Source organism: Poeciliopsis prolifica, unplaced genomic scaffold (assembly GCF_027474105.1).
Source record: "Poeciliopsis prolifica strain line A6 unplaced genomic scaffold, Auburn_PproV2 SCAFFOLD053, whole genome shotgun sequence".
Taxonomy (NCBI): domain Eukaryota; kingdom Metazoa; phylum Chordata; class Actinopteri; order Cyprinodontiformes; family Poeciliidae; genus Poeciliopsis; species Poeciliopsis prolifica.
In genome coordinates this window covers 3,577,724-3,598,282 of record NW_026562428.1, presented here as the reverse complement: position 1 = coordinate 3,598,282, position 20,559 = coordinate 3,577,724, and the positions used below count along the sequence as shown (strand labels likewise).

General features: G+C 40.9%; 1 long non-coding RNA gene and 1 pseudogene across 1 annotated transcript; one reads left to right on the top strand and one right to left on the bottom strand.

Annotated features, from left to right (window-relative positions):
* Positions 1-1,127: 1,127 nt before the first annotated feature.
* On the bottom strand, positions 1,128-19,103 carry LOC129378733 (uncharacterized). Its single transcript, XR_008608087.1, has 5 exons — positions 18,504-19,103; positions 18,224-18,281; positions 16,550-17,941; positions 1,557-1,638; positions 1,128-1,482 (listed from the first exon to the last, which is right to left on the bottom strand). It is a non-coding gene; the product is annotated as an uncharacterized LOC129378733 (long non-coding RNA).
* Positions 2,292-5,470, top strand: LOC129378732 (OX-2 membrane glycoprotein-like; annotated as a pseudogene).
* Positions 19,104-20,559: the final 1,456 nt, after the last annotated feature.

Genomic DNA, 20,559 nt, shown 5'->3' with positions numbered 1-20,559 from the left:
TAAAAAGGTCCAACTCCTCCATGCCCTCCCTCTGATATTGCTGCCTGACGATTGGTCAAAAACAGCCAATCAGAGCCACTGCTTTCTGACTGACCGGCAGACTGCGACTATATTTGACAGTCAGATGGAGAAGTTTGTGAATGACAGAAGTGACACCTGCAATAAAAAAAACCCAACTGTGTTTCAGTCTGACAGGAGGTTTAATTTAGATTCATAAAAGTCAAAGCAGCTAATGTTTCTAACCTGATTCTGCTTTAAAACCAGATTGAACCTCAGTATTAAAGGTACTTCCCTGCCCCAATTTAGTCCAAGTTATATGACTTAATTACTGTCATTAATCCATTTAGATACAGTAGCTATGGTCATATTAGCTGTAACCATGTGCAAAACACTTATAACGCACTTACATAATGATAAGAGACATTTAATGCGTGCTTAAGAGTAAACCTCGCAGGAGACTCAGACTGAAAGTGAAATATGATAGAAAAAACACTGCAGCAAAAACAATGTCATATTTTAATCATGATAAATGTTTTGTGTGTCTTTTAAAAACCCGCAGCAACACAACCCAGAGCTGCCAGGTTCTTTCCTATTCGTGACTCTGAGGAATTAAAGAGGAACTTCCCCATAAATAAGGAAACAATGTGGAGCAACACACCCCTAATAAATAACTGGTTATTTATTAGGCGTTACAAAAACACCTGAAACGTGATGCTGTGCAATTGATTCAAATGAATCTGCAGCTTTACATACATGAAGGTTTTGGGGCTCAGTTTGTTGCTCACAGAGGAGCTTAAGATCCTTTTGCTAAGTTTCAGTTTCTGTTGTGATTCAGTCTGGACTGTTAGGTTTCTCTTTTCAGAAATATCTTGAACTTGGGATACAATTTGCATCAATTAACCATTTAGTGTTTTTTTGTTTGTTTTAAGATTTTGTCGTTGCCATTATTGGAAATAGAAAAATGTCCACCCCAGGGCGTGTGCTATGGTTTCATACCTCAGATCCCAGTCAGCCTGAAACTATATTTTTGCGTTGAGCTGCAGCAGTGAGTCCTTCCTCAAAGTCTGAGAGGATTTTGGATGTTCCTGTTCTTCACATAACTCTTCCTGGCAATGCGTCGCTCACCTGTTGACGATCCCATGTCTTCTTCAATTACTTTAAAATTTAATGCTATTGTATTCATTGCATCCTTCTCCTGACTGATACCTTTGTGCACAAGAATCCTTTGTAACGTCTCTGCAAACTATAAAAGATGTAAGAAATGATCTGACAAGTTGGCTTTACTTGGTAATCGTATGGTTGTTTCACAACATGGGTTTACAGTAACAGTAATGATTCAACCAACCAAATTTATTGTGCTCCTAAATGCCTCTTCCTGTTCTCTGTTTCTTGATAGAACAGAGGAAATCACAGCTTAGATTTCCTCTGACATGACGTTCATGCGTGGTTCATAGATTCCCTGGAGGAGTTGGTTTTATGTTCCTGTAGAAGGCGGGCGAAACGGCGTGAAGTGGACGCTGAACGTGTCACGGCATCTGAGCGGTGATGAAACTTACCGAACATGAGCTCAGCAAACTTCTGTCACATTTTTTTCTTCTGCTGTGGTTTTTGTGGTTGAAGCCAGACGTGGTTCACCGCCTGGACGCGAAAGGAGAACATGTCATACGGGAATTAAATGAGAAACCAACACAAAATCCAGAAATGTAACAGCGTAACTTCGTATTTGGTTTGTGATTCTTAGCCGTTCTTCAAAATAGAAAAGACGAGAAAACGACACACTGTTTCTGCTGAGGGACCAGTGATTGTGAGAGACGCATTGCTACATGAGAATGTGATTATGCATCAGAAAATAAACCTTGAGTAAGCCAAGAACTTTAGGGAACTTTTACTATTGGTATCAGTGTTTTTTCCCCTCTGGCAGCAAGATCAAGTAAATATTGTTTGCAGAAGTGATGACACTGTTTACTGGGTGCTGAGTAAAAAAAAAAATAATTAAAAAAAAAAAAAAATATATATATATTATATATATATATATATATATATATATATATATATATATATGCAAAAGTCGGTGTTTTGACTAGCTTCAATGTTATTAGCAGAAATATAAAAAATAAACACCATAAAGCGGACATGGAAAGACCTCAAATTAAGTTTGTGTGATTTTTTTTTTTTTAAGTTGTTTGTTCTTCAAATCTGATCTTTAAATTTTTAACTTTCTTCAGAAATGATTTGCAGTATTTATTTATTAAATTGAATTGAAAGAAAATCCTTAGAGGCGGAGGGAAGCACCTTCTCTCCTCCCCCACAAATAATTTCCATGAGTCAGAAGAAACACTATTAAAGCAGCGCAGCACAAAGAGAAACTATTTTCTAGTTGCTGCAGCAGTGACAGGATGCTACTGATCCTCTCTGTCCTCTTTTTGGCTTTTAATGGTAAGACGACTTTTGACTTTTATTTTTGCTTCACCTGTACTGACTGTATGACTCTATTATTAAACAATGATATTGTGCAGTACACAGTGAAACAAAAGATATTTTTATAAGAACTTGTAAGAATTTGGCTCATATAAAAAATGTTATTTTAATATTAAAATCCTATTTTATTATTTTTCTAACATTAAATGTATCTTAAGTTAATTTGTGATTAGTTGGGCTAAAAAAATAGATCCAGTTCATGTAAATAATAAAATATATCTTTTATTATATTTTGTAACAAACTTTATATGATATATACAATATATATTTTAAAATAAAATATATTATTTTACAATAATACAATTTAAATTTTATGATTGTATATCATAAAATATACATTATTATTTATGCACTTGCGTCATTTATTATTATTATTATCTCTATTTTCTTAAGTTATTAACATGAAATGTATTTTCAGTTTCCTTTGTGGTTTACTTTTGATACATTATTATATTATTTATTGCATTTTCTTTATATTCATGTAATTTATGGATTCATGTGTTTCTATTTTATTTATTTTTTTAGGACTTATGCAATAATAATTTTCTGATTATTCTGTCTCACCCTGTCGAACCGTTAGACTCTGTTTGCTGACTCTGTATTTCTGTTTCCAGCCTGCGCCTCTCCCATCAGCCTCCATGGGACGACCACGGTCGCGTACGGCGGCGAGGCAAACTTCAACTGTACGCTCGCAAACCAACAGGTAAAGTCCCACATCTGGAGCGTTTTCCTGACAGCTGGCTCTCAACAAACAGCCAGGACTCTCTCAAAGGTCACCGGTGATGTACTGACTGTTTGTTTCCCCCGCAGGCGTTCTGCAGGTCACCTGGCAGCGGGGTCTTAGACCTGAGTCATTGGAAAACATGGCAACGTACAACAAACCTGTTGGGGAGCAAATAAATGAGCCTTTTAAAGGGAAGGTGATCTTGCACAATTCGTCTTTGAGCTCCTCGTCCATCACATTGAGGGATGTGACGTGGGCAGATGAAAACTGTTACGTCTGCTCCTTCAACGTGTATCCCGACGGCTCCAAAAGGAAGCAGATCTGTCTCAAGGTGGAAGGTGAGCTGCTGTTTCTTTACGACTTTCTCTGTTTCAAAATGTCGGAAAACACGAAGCAGGAGTAACGGTTTCCAATTTTTCATGAAGGGATATCAGAGATGCAGAAATGGAACTCCTCTGCAAGCAGCTCTGCCCTAACAGCAGAAAGGAAGAACTCAGTTGCTCAGCCACAGGGAAACCCACACCCAAGATTTCCTGGAACATCTCCGATCTCGCTCTCACAGACGCCACAGCGACTACAGTCAACAACAGTGATGGGACGTCCACCACCATCAGCAACATCACAGTGCAGATGCCGAGAGACTGGAGAGGACATGTGTACTGTGTAGTGAACCAAGGACTGCTGGGACAGAGGCAGGAGGAATTCTCTTTTTTCTCACTTGGAAAAAATGAGGAGGAGCAAGGTACGCATGCTGAACTTAATGGTTTTAAAAGCTATCATGTGGAGATGTGTGTAAACGAGCAGCTTGTCCTGATCTGCTGCCTGGGAGGGAACCGATCAGGAAGTGCTACTGCTGTGGAAGTTCAAATTCCAGATAATCTTCAGATTGATGTACCTGGCTCCAGTTCAAGGAAGTCCCACACAGGCATAAGAAATTCCCCAAGAGTTCTGACTGCCTGGTTGTGATGTCAAAGATTTACACACCTGATTGTGTCAATGATCAACCAATCAGGAAGTCAGGAAATCCCAGAAACTCTCTTCAAGGTTAATGACTCGCAGTTTAAATTCGTAGTCCTGGAAGTCAAACAACAGAATCAAAGCGAACTGAGTCATGGTTCCCTTTAATCAGCTGAGCTGTGACTCACAGGCCCCCAAGGCTTTAGTTTCACTTTAGTTTCATGTTCCCGGAAACCCCACGTCACACTGTGTGCTGTGGGGCAGAGTGGGGTCTCAGGTTTACTGTTCTAATCCCAGAGGCTCATTCTCTGAATGTCATTAGTAACAGTAAGAGAGGGAGGGATTCCCAGCTTCCTCTTTTGGGGTGGGGAAACATGATGTGGCTCATTTCTGCGCAGACTGACCAAGTGTCGTTTCTCTTCAGGAAATGTGTCACAGAACGTTCTGATCATCGCAGTCCTAATAATCATCATCTGCATCACTGTCGCAGCGGTCCTATTGGTCCACAAAAGGTGAGAGGTTTCACTTTCTGGCCTGCGCGAAAAAACTTCAACATGCATCATCTAATCTTTCTGTTTTCTCTTTCCAGGAGATTAAAGAGAAGACGCAACGATTTCATCGCTGTTTGATCCGCCTTTTCAGCAGCATTCAAGCATTACCACAACCTCTGGAGTCTGTTGCACTGATGACGTTCATAAGCTCCAGCCGGAGCTGCAGCAGCTCACATTTCTCTGCAATTGCACTTTAACTCGAAGCTTTTCTACGGACCTTGTTGAATGTGAAAGTCACAGCACAGCCGCAGTGTCGCGTAATAGAACGTTGACGTCAGCAACACGACTTCTTAACTGAACCTCTGGCGCCATCTAGTGTCCTGTTCCTTCAGCGACCATCCTGAGAAGTTGTGATTCTATTCGTGCAAACTTATTGGACGTCTTACCTCAGTTAAAATATATATATTTAGACATGTTTTTGTTATTTTGATATTTATTGCTTGCACAAAAAAAAGAAAGCAAAATGAATGCACATTTTTATCTAATGCCAGGAATGTGAAATTTTACTTAAATTTGTTTTGCTATTTATTTTCAAACCTATTTATTGTTTTATTGAGTAAATGTTTTTTTATATATATATTTTTGAAATGATTTGACTTGTGATTAGGCATCAGACCTCTGGTATGAAAGATTATTGTACAAATCCTAAACTTTGTCTGTAAAGAAAATAAATGTTCATGCTTAATTAAGCATTTAATGGGATTTTCAGATTAAAACACACAAACTTCATCATACTCAGTCGGAATTAAGGCCAATTTCTGCTCAAGTACGTTTTTTAAAAAATCATTTTATTTTTTACTCTCGGCATGTAAGTAAGTAATCAATCAATCAATGAATGCCTGTTTGTTCTCAGTGCAGGAGATGGAACCCAAATATCGCTTCACCAACCTGCTTTTATGGCGACGTTTCATAGAAGTGAAGATGCCGCATCCAAGCTTGACTGACCCATTACTGGAGCCCTTCATTGTGTTGCTGATGGATCCAACATAAATAATCTACAAATCAATGTTGCAGACCTTTGCCATATTGAATATTTTTTGTATGTTTGTCATGTTGAAAGACCCAAGGTTTGTGGTAACTATAATGTGTACAAGATCCTCTGCATGTTTTGTTGTAACTCTGAACATGTAAAGTAAGTAACTATGAAACCAGGCCGTACATGTCAAAATGAACAGCAGAATAGTACACATGTTCACACAATAGCTTCCAATTTTTTGTGAACATAGGAGGAAAAACAAAAAGTAATTTGTTGTTTAGGAATGGTGCAACATAAGTATCAGCATACTTCAGGCAGGGATAGAACTTTTACATTTTTCCAGTGGAAATTATCTTAATGAAGAAAAATATTTTAAGTTGGAGCACCTGGATTACCAGGTGCTTGGCTGGTGCAGTAGCTTCCATATTTGCTAATTACCTAAAAATACTTTATTCAAGTCTTTTCTGATATACACGGAGCTTTTATATTTGGAGTTCTCCCAACTTTTTTTATAAACGGGACAGGACAAATAAAAAGCACTTTTTCATTAGAAATACTCAAATTTGCATAAATAAACTCAAACATTGTGGAAAATGTTTTCATAAGCGATGAAGCTGTAAAGGGTGGGACAGTGACGTTGAGCATTTGTTGTAAACATTGGGAATTATCTCCATTGTAACTAATCTCAAGAAGAGTATTATTTTTTTGTAAATCCAGAATGGAAAAAAATTATGTTGTGGAACTTTGTTTAAATATACAAAACCTTTTTACTTGCTGTTAAAAGCCTTGAAAACATTTCAGCAAGGAATGTTTTCAAACATGTGGTATTTGGAGTAACTGGAGCCAAAGTTGTTACTGGTTTGGTTGTTTGGTCAATGTGTGTTTGAAAAACCTAATTTGTGATGTGAGTTGAAATTGAAGTATCATGGTGGTCAGGTGCTTGATTAGCACAGTGGATAGACTGTGTTTCAGTCTCAGTGGTTCTTAGTTCAAGACCTGCTAACATATGGTTTTAAACTTTAACACGCGAGACTGACTTTGTGGTATTTGTAGAAGTTTGAGCGGCAAGATGTCAGGTGCATGGTTAGCACACGGCATACAAACTTGGTTTTGGTTCCGATGGTTTTTAGTTCAAGACCTGAGTAAGGCATGGTTTTAAACTTTAACACGCAAGATTGACTTTGTGGTATTTGTAGAAGTTCGAGCGGCAAGGTTGGTAGGTGCTTGATTAGCTCACTGCATACAAACTTGGTTTTGGTTCCGATGGTTTTTAGTTCAAGACCTGTTTCATCCATGGTTTTAAACTTTAACACGCAAGATTGGCTTTGTGGTATTTGTAGAAGTTCGAGCGGCAAGGTTGGCAGGTGCTTGATTAGCTCACTGCATACAAACTTGGTTTTGGTTCCGATGGTTTTTAGTTCAAGACATGAGTATGGCATGGTTTTAAACTTTAACACGCAAGATTGACTTTGTGGTATTTGTAGAAGTTCTAGCGGCAAGGTTGGTAGGTGCTTGATTAGCTCACTGCATACAAACTTGGTTTTGGTTCCGATGGTTTTTAGTTCAAGACCTGTTTCATCCATGGTTTTAAACTTTAACACGCAAGATTGGCTTTGTGGTATTTGTAGAAGTTCGAGCGGCAAGGTTGGCAGGTGCTTGATTAGCTCACTGCATACAAACTTGGTTTTGGTTCCGATGGTTTTTAGTTCAAGACATGAGTATGGCATGGTTTTAAACTTTAACACGCAAGATTGACTTTGTGGTATTTGTAGAAGTTCGAGCGGCAAGGTTGGTAGGTGCTTGATTAGCTCACTGCATACAAACTTGGTTTTGGTTCCGATGGTTTTTAGTTCAAGACCTGTTTCATCCATGGTTTTAAACTTTAACACGCAAGATTGACTTTGTGGTATTTGTAGAAGTTCGAGTGTCAAGGTTGGCAGGTGCTTGATTAGCTCACTGCATACAAACTTGGTTTTGGTTCCGATGGTTTTTAGTTCAAGACCTGAGTAAGGCATGGTTTTAAACTTCAACACGCAAGACTGACTTTGTGGTATTTGTAGAAGTTTGAGCGGCAAGGTTGACAGGTGCTTAGTTAGCTCACTGCATACAAACAGGATATCGGTTCCACACGTTCTTAGTTAAAATCCTGCATAAGGCATGGTTTTAAAGTTTAACATGGAAGACTGACTTTGTGGTATTTGTAGGAGTTCAAACGGAAAGATTGGCAGGTGCTTTGTTGGTGCACTGAGTACAGACTTGGGTTTCGGTTCCGATGGGTTTAAGTTCAAGACCCGCCTAAGTCATGGTTTTAATGTTTAACATGGAAGACTGACTTTGTGGTACTTGTAGAAGTTCAAATGAAAGATCTGCAAGTGCTCGATTGGCGCACTAAGTACAGACTTGTGTTTCGGTTCTGATGGGTCTAAGTTCAAGATCAGCTTAAGTCATGGTTTTAAAGTTTAACATGGAAAACTGACTGTGGTACTTGTAGAAGTTCGAAGGAAAGATCAGCAAGTGTTTGGTTGGCGCACTCCGTAAGAACTTGTGCTTTGATTCCAATGGGTCTAAGTTCAAGACCCGCTTGTGGAATGGTCCGAAGGACAGTCTGAATCCAGAGTGATAGCTGGAGTTTTAAAGTTTGACTTTGAAAACTGACTGTGGTACTTGTAGAAGTTCGAATGGAAAGATCAGCAAGTGCTTGGTTGGTGCACTGCATAAGAACTTGGGTTTCGGTTCCAATGGGTGTAAGTTCAAGACCCGCTTGTGGAATGGTCTGAATCCAGAGTGACAGCTGGAGTTTTAAAGTTTAACATGGAAAACTGACTGTGTGGTACTTGTAGAAGTTCGAACGGAAAGATCAGCAAGTGCTTGGTTGGCGCACTGCGTAAGAACTTGGGTTTCGGTTCCAATGGGTGTAAGTTCAAGACCCGCTTGTGGAATGGTCTGAATCCAGAGTGACAGCTGGAGTTTTAAAGTTTAACATGGAAAACTGACTGTGTGGTACTTGTAGAAGTTCGAACGGAAAGATCAGCAAGTGCTTGGTTGGCGCACTGCGTAAGAACTTGTGTTTCGGTTCCAATGGGTCTAAGTTCAAGACCCGCTTGTGGAATGGTCTGAATCCAGAGTGACAGCTGGAGTTTTAAAGTTTAACATGGAAAACTGACTGTGTGGTACTTGTAGAAGTTCGAACGGAAAGATCAGCAAGTGCTTGGTTGGCGCACTGCGTAAGAACTTGTGTTTCGGTTCCAATGGGTCTAAGTTCAAGACCCGCTTGTGGAATGGGCCGAAGCACAAGTGGGGAGGAGGAGAGCAGGGGGAGGATAGGGGGAGGATAGGGAAAAGAGTAGGAGAAGACAGAGGAGGGAGGGGTCAGAGTAGGAGGAGATAGAGGAGGGAGGGGTCAGAGTAGGAGGAGTTAGAGGAGGGAGGGGTCAGAGTAGGAGGAGTTAGAGGAGGGAGGGGTCAGAGTAGGAGGAGTTAGAGGAGGGAGGAGTTAGAGGAGGGAGGGGTCAGAAGAGGGAGGGGTCAGAGTAGGAGGAGTTAGAGGAGGGAGGGGTCAGAGAAGGAGTTAGAGGAGGGAGGGGTCAGAGTAGGAGGAGTTAGAGGAGGGAGGGGTCAGAGTAGGAGGAGGGGAGGATAGGAGAAAGAGGAGGGAGGGGTCAGAGTAGGAGGTGGATAGGGGGAGGATAGGAGAAAGAGGAGGGAGGGGTCAGAGTAGGAGGTGGATAGGGGGAGGATAGGAGAAAGAGGAGGGAGGGGTCAGAGTAGGAGGAGGGAGGAGAAAGAGGAGGGAGGGGTCAGAGTAGGAGGAGGGAGGATAGGAGAAAGAGGAGGGAGGGGTCAGAGTAGGAGGAGTCAGAAGAGGGAGGAGACAGAGGAGGGAGGGGTCAGAGTAGGAGGAGTCAGAGGAGGGAGGGGTCAGAGTAGGGGGAGTCAGAGGAGGGAGGAGATAGAGTAGGGAGGGGTCAGAGTAGGAGGATTCAGAGGAGGGAGGAGATAGAGTAGGGAGGGGTCAGAGTAGGAGGAATGAGAGGAGGGAGGAGATAGAGGAGGGAGGGGTCAGAGGAGGGAGGAGATAGAGGAGGGAGGGGTCAGAGGAGGGAGGAGAGAGAGGAGGGGGGTCAGAGGAGGGAGGAGATAGAGGAGGGAGGGGTCAGAGTAGGAGGAGTCAGAGGAGGGAGGGGTCAGAGTAGGAGGAGTCAGAGGAGGGAGGGGTCAGAGTAGGAGGATTCAGAGGAGGGAGGAGATAGAGGAGGGAGGGGTCAGAGTAGGAGGAGTCAGAGGAGGGAGGAGTCAGAGGAGGGAGGAGATAGAGGAGGGAGGAGATAGAGGAGGGAGGGGTAAGAGTAGGAGGAGTTAGAGGAGGGAGGGGTCAGAGTAGGAGGAGTCAGAGGAGGGAGGAGATAGAGGAGGGAGGGGTCAGAGTAGGGAGGAGATAGAGGAGGGAGGGGTCAGAGTAGGGAGGAGATAGAGGAGGGAGGGGTCAGAGTAGGGAGGAGATAGAGGAGGGAGGGGTCAGAGTAGGAGGAGACAGAGGAGGGAGGAGTCAGAGGAGTGCATTTTATTTACCACATTTTTATTGTTGTTCTTATTTACTGTATACTGTTCTTAAATACTGTAGTATTATTGAAATCTTTCTTCTAAAACTGGGATGAGGCAGAGTGGAACCAAAACCACCCACTCTGTTTTCTCTGTCTCCTCCCTCCTCTAACTCCTCCTACTCTAACCCCTCCTCTAACTCCTCCCTCCTCTGACCCCTCCCTCCTCTGACCCCTCCCTCCTACTCTGACCCCTCCCTCCTCTAACTCCTCCTACTCTGACCCCTCCCTCCTCTAACTCCTCCTACTCTGACCCCTCCCTCCTCTAACTCCTCCTACTCTGACCCCTTCCTACTCTGACCCCTCCCTCTTCTGACCCCTCCCTCCTCTAACTCCTCCTCCTCTGACCCCTCCCTCCTCTAACCCCTCCCTCTTCTGACCCCTCCCTCCTCTAACTCCTCCTACTCTGACCCCTCCCTCCTCTAACTCCTCCCTCTTCTGACCCCTCCCTCCTCTAACTCCTCCTACTCTGACCCCTCCCTCCTCCTACTCTGACCCCTCCCTCCTACTCTGACCCCTCCCTCCTACTCTGACCCCTCCCTCCTACTCTGACCCCTCCCTCCTCTAACTCCTCCCTACTCTGACCCCTCCCTCCTCTAACTCCTCCTACTCTGACCCCTCCCTACTCTATCTCCTCCTACTCTGACCCCTCCCTCCTCTAACTCCTCCTACTCTGACCCCTCCCTCTTCTGACCTCTCCCTCCTCTAACTCCTCCTACTCTGACCCCTCCCTCCTCTAACTCCTCCCTCCTCTAACTCCTCCTACTCTGACCCCTCCCTCCTCTAACTCCTCCTACTCTGACCCCTCCCTCCTCTAACTCCTCCTACTCTGACCCCTCCCTCCTCTAACTCCTCCTACTCTGACCCCTCCCTACTCTATCTCCTCCTACTCTGACCCCTCCCTCCTCTGTCTTCTCCTACTCTTTTCCCTATCCTCCCCTATACTCCCCCTATCCTCCCCTGCTCCTCCTCCCCACTTGTGCTTCGGCCCATTCCACAAGCGGGTCTTGAACTTAGACCCATTGGAACCGAAACACAAGTTCTTACGCAGTGCGCCAACCAAGCACTTGCTGATCTTTCCGTTCGAACTTCTACAAGTACCACACAGTCAGTTTTCATGTTAAACTTTAAAACTCCAGCTGTCACTCTGGATTCAGACCATTCCACAAGCGGGTCTTGAACTTAGACCCATTGGAACCGAAACACAAGTTCTTACGCAGTGCGCCAACCAAGCACTTGCTGATCTTTCCGTTCGAACTTCTACAAGTAACACAGTCAGTTTTCCATGTTAAACTTTAAAACTCCAGCTGTCACTCTGGATTCAGACCATTCCACAAGCGGGTCTTGAACTTAGACCCATTGGAACTGAAACCCAAGTTCTTACGCAGTGCGCCAACCAAGCACTTGCTGATCTTTCCGTTCGAACTTCTACAAGTACCACACAGTCAGTTTTCCATGTTAAACTTTAAAACTCCAGCTGTCACTCTGGATTCAGACCATTCCACAAGCAGGTCTTGAACTTACACCCATTGGAATCGAAACCCAAGTTCTTACGCAGTGTGCCAACCAAGCACTTGCTGATCATTCCATTCAAACTTCTACAAGTACCACAGTCAGTTTTCAAAGTTAAACTTTAAAACTCCAGCTGTCACTCTGGATTCAGACTGTCCTTCGGACCATTCCACAAGCGGGTCTTGAACTTAGACCCATTGGAATCAAAGCACAAGTTCTTACGCAGTGCGTCAACCAAACACTTGCTAATCTTTCTTTTCGAACTTCTACAAGTACCACAGTCAGTTTTCCATGTTAAACTTTAAAACCATGACTTAAGCTGATCTTGAACTTAGACCCATCAGAACCGAAACACAAGTCTGTACTTAGTGCGCCAATCGAGCACTTGCAGATCTTTTCATTTGAACTTCTACAAGTACCACAAAGTCAGTCTTCCATGTTAAACATTAAAACCATGACTTAGGCGGGTCTTGAACTTAAACCCATCGGAACCGAAACCCAAGTCTGTAGTCAGTGCCCTATCCGAGCACCTGCCAATCTTTCCATTTGAACTCCTACAAATACCACAAAATCAGTCTTCCATGTTAAACTTTAAAACCATACCTTATGCAGGATTTTAACTAAGAACCTGTGGAACCGATATCCTGTTTGTATGCAGTGAGCTAACCAAGCACCTGCCAACCTTGCCGCTCAAACTTCTACAAATACCACAAAATCAGTCTTGCATGTTAAAGTTTGAAACCATGGATGAAACACGTCTTGAACTAAAAACCATCGGAACCAAAACCAAGTTTGTATGCAGTGAGCTAATCAAGCACCTGCCAACCTTGCCGCTCGAACTTCTACAAATACCACAAAGTAATTCTTGTGTGTTAAAGTTTAAAACTTTAACACACAAACACAAAGCAGGTTTAAACTTAACCTGCTTTACAACTGAACTAAGATCCTGAGGAACCAAAATCCAGTTTGTAGGCAGTGAGCTAACCAAGCACCTACCAACCTTGCCACTCAAACTTCTACAAATACCACAAAGTCAGTCTTGTGTGTTAAAGTTTAAAACCATTGATCAAGCAGGCCTTGAACTAAAAACCATCGGAACCAAAACCAAGTTTGTATGCCGTGTGCTAACCATGCACCTGAAACCTTGCCGCTCAAACTTCTACAAATACCACAAAGACAGTCTTCCATGTTAAAGTTTAAAACCATGCCTTACTCAGGTCTTGAACTAAAAACCATCGAGACCATAACCAACTTTTTATGCCGTGTGCTAACCATGCACCTGCCAACCTTGCCGCTCAAACTTCTATAAATACCACAAAGTCAGTCTCGCGTGTTAAAGTTTAAAACCCTATGTTAGCAGGTCTTGAACTAAGAACCACTGAGACTGAAACACAGTCTATCCACTGTGCTTACCAAGCACCTGACCACCATGACACTTCAATTTCTACTCACATCACAAATTAGGTTTTTCAAACGCACGTTGACCAAACAACCAAACCAGTAACAACTTTGGCTCCAGTTACTCCAAATACCACATGTTTGAAAACATTCCTTGCTGAAATGTTTTCATGGCGGTTAATGGCAAGTAAAAAGATTTTGTATATTTAAACAAAGTTCCACACCATAATTTTTTTCCATCCTGGATGTTAGAAAAAAATAATACTCTTCTTGAGATTAGATACAATGGAGATAATTCCCAATTTTTACAACAAATGCTCAACGTCACTGTACCACCCTTTACAGCTTCATCGCTTATGAAAACATTTTCCACAATGTTTGAGTTTGTTTATGCAGATTTGAGTATTTCTAATGAAAAAAGTGCTTTTTATTTGTCCTGTCCCGTTGATAAAAAAGTTGGGAGAACTCCAAATATAAAAGCTCCGTGTCTATCAGAAAAGACTTGAATAAAGTATTTTTAGGTAATTAGCAAATATGGAAGCTACTGCACCAGCCAAGCACCTGGTAATCCAGGTGCTCCAAGTTAAAATATTTTTCTTCATTAAGATAATTTCCACTGGAAAAATGTAAAAGTTCTATCCCTGCCTGAAGTATTCTGATACTTATATTGCACAATTACTAAACAACAAAATACTTTTTGTTTTTCCTCCTATGTTCACAAAAAATTGGAAGCTATTGTGTGAACATGTGTACTATTCTGCTGTTCATTTTGACATGTACGGCCTGGTTTCATGGTTACTTACTTTACATGTTCAGAGTTACAACAAAACATGCAGAGGATCTTGTACACATTATAGTTACCACAAACCTTGGGTCTTTCAACATGACAAACATACAAAACATATTCAATATGGCAAAGGTCTGCAACATTGATTTGTAGATTATTTATGTTGGATCCATCAGCAACACGATGAAGGGCTCCAGTAATGGGTCAGTCATGCTTGGATGCGGCATCTTCACTTCTATGAAACGTCGTCGTAAAAGCAGGTTGGTGAAGCAATATTTGGGTGCGATCCCCTGCACTGAGAACAAACAGGCATTCATTGATTGATTGATTACTTACATACCCAGAGTAAAAAATAAAATGATTTTTAAAAAAAACTTACTTAAGCAGAAGTAGGCCTTAATTTTGACTGAGTATGATGAAGTTTGTGTGTTTTAATCTGACTATTTCTAATGAAGACAGTACATTTAATTTGTCCTGTCCTGATTATAAAAAAGTTGGGAGAACTCCAAATATAAAAGCTCTGTGTCTGTCAGAAGCAAAACTTGAATCCAGTATTTTTCAAATGCCAGTTTGGCAGTGTTGTATAAAGTACTGAAATCTCAGAGTCAAGTAAAAGTATAGGTACCTCATGGTAAAAGTCCAAGTCACTGACTGAAATGTTACTTGAGTTAAAGAATTAAAGTATCTGAAACATCTTGTACAAACTATGGAAATTACTGTAAAAATGGATGTACTCAAGTAATGTAATGAAAAGTAAAAGTAAAAAGTAAAACAAGGCAAATGCAGCTTGAATGACATATTTTATACTTTGGTAAACTTGTCAAATACACTTACAATAATGTACACAACCAAGTGTACAACCTGCTAAAAGATATACCTGAAGGCATCATTTAATTAAGAAAATTAGGTTTTTTACCTATACCACAAGGTTAACTTAACCTGCTTTACAACTGAACCAGCTTCTTAATATACCCTCCAGGACATAAAATACAAAATTTTTGTACACCTTAAGTTTTCCCTTTCAGTAAGGTCAGTGCTGAAAATGAGAAAACTCAATAGTGGCCAAAATGCGGCCAACATGAAAAAAAGCCGTTACAATTACTCTACTCACAAACAATAGGTGCACACAACTGGTCATTATGCCAAAGAAAAGAGAATTGGGAGGGAAATGCAGCTTATTTGGCATCTGAAGAGGGAGAGCTTTTTTTAAAACTTTGTGTTTAATGGGAGAAAGGTAACAGACCTCCGTGAAGCTGACACCCACCGACTCAAATAATCCAGCAAAAAGTCTAATTGGTCAGTGCTCCGTTTGTGCCGTTAAAATTTTCGTTTGTGCAGCTTTGGTTTCCGAGATCTTAAAAAAACTTTTTTAGGCCATCCAAAACATACACTTTTTAAGATTACAATTACTGAAAATATTGAGTATGACTAAAAATTCACAACAGTGTGTTTCGTGTAACAGCATGAATTTTGTCAGTTTGTCACAAGACAAGAAATCTATTTACATTAGTTTCTCAGGAGAGTTTGGATGTAAAATTTGTTGACTCTCCCTGAGTGAAACTCCGAGAGCTTGAGGAAGGGGGAGACCTAGAGAACAGCTGGCTGAAATTAGCGTTCATGAATCAGATCAACCTTGAGCAAGGGACCGCTCACACCAGATATTGGAATAGCAAAAATCCAAATTGAAAACAACTTTGCTGCGTTTGTTTTAACGGCGCAAACCTGCACAAATGGAGCACTAACCAATGAGAAGATTTGGTGGATTTTTTGACGTAGGTGGGGAGGTGTGAAGCCTGTGCATCCTATTGGTGGTGATGAACAAAACCAGGCAAGCTGGCTGTGTTGCAGTAAATCAGTAGGTGGGGTCAAATCATTTGCGTTTCTCTCTCACTTTTTGTAACAAGTAACTAAACCACACATTGAAAATGTATCGGAGTAAAAGTATGCAATTCAGTTCGGAAATATAGTTAAGTAACAGTGAAAGTTACCAAAAATTTTAATACTCGAGGAAAGTATGAAGTACTCCAAAATATACTTAAGAAAAGTAGTGAATTATTTTTAATTCGTTACTATAAAACACTGCAGTTTGGTCACTTAATATCAATATAAAAACAATACTTAATGAGGAAAAAAATCAAGACGTTTGAAGAACTGCTTTATAAAAGACAGGATTAAATAGACACATTAAATTTAGTTATTTTTTCCTTCTTCACTTTTAAATTGTTTAAAATCACACAAGATCATTGTTTGCATACAGTGCAGTTCGGTTCCTAAATTAAAAGGTTCTCTCCCTATGCGCATTTTTGGATTTCTGTCACTGCTCCTTTATTGGAGCTGAAACAATCTGTTTATTGAACCAGAATTAAACAGAAACTTCCTCCAGTTACATATGATGTTGACAGGAAATGATGTGCAGCTGGTTAGGAAACAGCAGGGACATTTCTGAATATCACAAACTTCATCTGAGGGATTATTATTGGGAAATGAGTCTATTGGAAATAAAACAAAGACTGTTCGAGAAAATAGAGACCATATAAGTTTGATTAAAGCGAAATAAAAGTGTCTCACCATTAACTGTGGTGCTGAGATGGAAAAAATACTGTGAAGTTGCACAATTCAGAGACCGAGGTCCAGACAAACTTCAGGGAGCAAAAACAATCTTTAATACATCTGCAGACAGAGAGCAAAAATACACTGCATCAGAAAAAATCATTGGAAAAACAGCAAGTTCCCAGACATCTTGTTCAATTAGTTTGTACACCCTCTCTGCAGCTGCATGAAAAAACATCTTGACTATGCTAATTATTTATATGATGCAAATAAAAGATTTTCTCTGGAAAGTAAAATCTACTTCACAACTTCACCCTTTTTTTCTAGTGGGTAGCAAACAAATAACTAAGTAAATAAAACCTAGAAATGATCAAATGAAGTATAAAATGAAGTAAAAAGTGCTAGAAGAGAAACAACACATCAGTCTACATTGGTCATTTAGTAATGGTCCAGAATAAAAGCATCACAGGAGTTTTAGCAAGAGTTTTGTCTTCTGATGATGTTAAGCAAAGCAAAAACCAGAAAATGGAAAATGTTGAACTTCTAAAGAATACAAAGACAAAAACTCAATCTCAACATCAGGAGAGTTATGGGTTATGAAGTACGGCATCCTTAATCCACGTGGGTGTTGTTCTGCGGCGATGTCCCATCCCGACCATGTTCTCCATGCTGCCTCAGCTAGGTAGACCACCTACTGAGTGGGCCGTCGGTGGTATCCCTATTTTTTCAGGGATACGTTGTTGGAATCCCCTTGGTGGGATTCTGGGCGATTCGATTTCCCATTGAACTTCTCACCACTTGCTGGCGAGGACCCAGGTGGATTTAAGAAAATCCACAACCTTCACTGCAGTCATCAATTCTTCTTCCTGAAAATTTTAAGAAAAAAAATCTCCAGGCTGTAGGTTATATAAGTGTTTGCCCGTTGGCACGGGTTGTCCTCCTTGGGCCTGCAGTCTTTAATTGATCTACAAGAGAAATACAGAAGTTAATCATGTTGTCATTACATGTTGTTGAAATAATTCAAGGTTTCATTGGTGGTCCCTTTCCGATGTTTGGGAAATCCTGCAAATAAGATTGTGATTTTATCTTCTTCGCATGCGCATGAAAACACAGAACACTGAGACAAAATGACACGTAAACAATCATTCACTCCAACATGAAACAGACAAACAAACGGACACCATCAGAATTCAGAGTCAAATTTGCATTACAACAGAACCTGGTATAGTCAGGAGGAATACCCTCCATGATGTCCTGTAAATCCACCTCTGAAACGAAAGCCTTGACCCCCTGGGGAAGCTTCCCTGGTTGCCATCAAATCTTCCTCCTCAGCCCCTGTGCAACCTTCACCCACCTGGTTGTGGTTTGAATCGTCTCTGGAAGCAGTCTCTGGCTCAATGTCCTTGTTGTCTGCAGATAAAACAAACATCAGCCAGTGTCGGGCTTTCTGACTGTCCATACTATCCATAGCGTCCTGGTAGTCCATCTAGTGATTGTAATGTTACTTGTAGTACTGGGTGTCATTATAAAAACCACCACTAGAAGAATGGATGTAAAATCTAAAATTAGAGAAAAAGTTTTGTGACAGCTTTTACACAATAAAAGGAAAACATGTTCTTAATGTATTTTCTTGTTTTTTTTGGGGGAGGAAATCTGAAAATAGTTACTTATAAAATAAGGATATTTACTCACTACAGTGGCAGTTTCTCCTTGTGCAGACGATCTGGATGTTTCAGCTTTTAGACAGGCACTTTAAAAATAAAATAAACTCCAGATTTACGTGAAAGTTTAATAACATGTGGAGGTAAAGTTTAATAAAATATGTTCAAAGAAACAAAAGTTTAGATTTAAAATAAAACAATCATATTGAAGATGCAGATAAAGATCGTAAGTGAACTTTGAAATCTGCAGCTTTTGTTATAAAGCTTGAATTGAGGTAAAAGAAATTATGAATATTGAATTAGTTTCTCACCGTTGTGGACGTCTTCTGCAGATAAATCCCAGAATATCTGAAAATATGACAACAAAGGAACCTGCAGCAGTCAAAGCAGAAGGAAGAGTCACTGCAGACTGGCTCCAAACTTCATCTGCGGGATTATTATTAGAAAATGAGTCGATTAGAAATAAAAAAAACATTCTCAATCTCAACATGAGGAGAGTTATGGGTTATGAAGTACGGCATTCTTAATCCATGTGGGTGTTTTTCTGCGGCGATGTCCCATTCCGACTATGTTCTCCATGCTGCCTCAGCTAGGTAGACCACCTACTGAGTGGGCCGTTGGTGGTATCCCTATTTTTTCAGGGATACTTTGTTGGAATCCCCGTGGTGGGATTCTGGGCGATTCGATTTCCAGTGAACTTCTCGCCAATGGCTGGCGAGGATCCAGGTGGATTTAAGAAAATCCACAACCTTCACTGGGGTCATCAGTTCTTCTTCCTGAAATTTTTAAGAAACACAAAATCTCCAGGCTGTAGGTTATATAATTGTTTGCCCGCTGGCACGGGTCGTCCTCCTTGGGCCTGCCGTCTTTAATTGATCTGTAAGAGAAATACAGAAGTTAATAATATTGTCATTACATGATGTTGAAATAATACCAGGTTTCATTGGTGGTCCCATTGCGATGTTTGGGAAATCCTGCAAATAAGGTTGTGTTTTTATCTTCTTCGCATGCGCATGAAAACACAGAACACTGAGACAAACATTACATGTAAACAATCATTCACTCCAACATGAAACAGACAAACAATGGACGACATCAGAATTAAAAGTCAGTCAAATTTGCATTGCAACAGAACCTGGTATAGTCAGGTGGAACACCCTCCACGATGTCCTGTAAATCCACCTCTGAAAGGAAATCCTTGACCCCTGGGGAAGCTTCCCTGGTTGCCATCAAATCTTCCTCCTCGGCTCTTGTGCAACCTTTGGCCACCTGGTTGTGGTTTGAATCGTCTCTGGGAGCAGTCTCTGGCTCAATGTCCTTGTTGTCTGCAGATAAAACAAACATCAGCCAGTGTGAGGCTTTCTGGCTGTCAATACTGTCCTGGTTTGTCCATCCTGTTCAAGCTGTCCATGCTGTCGTGACTGTGAATATTCAGGGCAGCCTGATGAAGCAGGGTCAGTTGGCAGAATGGTGCAGTTGGGCCTGATGGAAACAGTGCCATCTTGTGGTCATCCTGTAAAGCACATGCAATATAGATATTTTTGGATTTCTGTCACTGCTCCTTTATTGGAGCTGAAACAATCTGTTTATTGAACCAGAATTAATCAGAAACTTCCTCCAGTTACATACGATGTGGACAGGAAATGATGTGCAGCTGGTTAGGAAACAGGGACGTTTCTGACTATCACAAACTTCATCTGACGGATTATTATTAGGAAATGAGTCCACTGGAAATAAAACAAACATTGTTAGAGAATATACAGACCATATAAGTTTGATTCAAGCGATATAAAAGTGTCTCACCATTAACTGTGATACTGAGATGGAAAAAATACTGTGAAGTCGCACAATTCAGAGACTGAGGTCCAGAGAAAAACGTCAGGGAACAAAAACGATCTTTAATACATCTGCAGACAGAAATCAATAATACACTGCATCAGGCAAAAATCATTCTGCTCCAACGAACTCAGAGTTGCATAGTTGCTTTATTCACCTTTCTGATAACAGAGGCGGAGACTCAATCTTCTAAGAACAAACAAAAGAAACAAAGGAAAACGGATGGAATAGTTCAACCTTGTACGCTCATTCACTATCATGTCTACAGGATGTGAAAACTAAACACCATCTACATGCAGGGAAGAACACAGGAAAAACAGCAAGATCCTAGAGACATCTTCTTCAATTAGTTTGTACACCCTCTCTGCAGCTGCACAAAACAACATCTAGACTATGTTACACTGTATGATGCAACTAAAACATTTTCTCTTTGAAGAAAAATCTACTTCACAACTTCACCCTTTTTTCTAGTGGGTAGCAAACAAATAACTAAGTAAATAAAACCTAGAAATGATCAAATGAAGTAAAAAG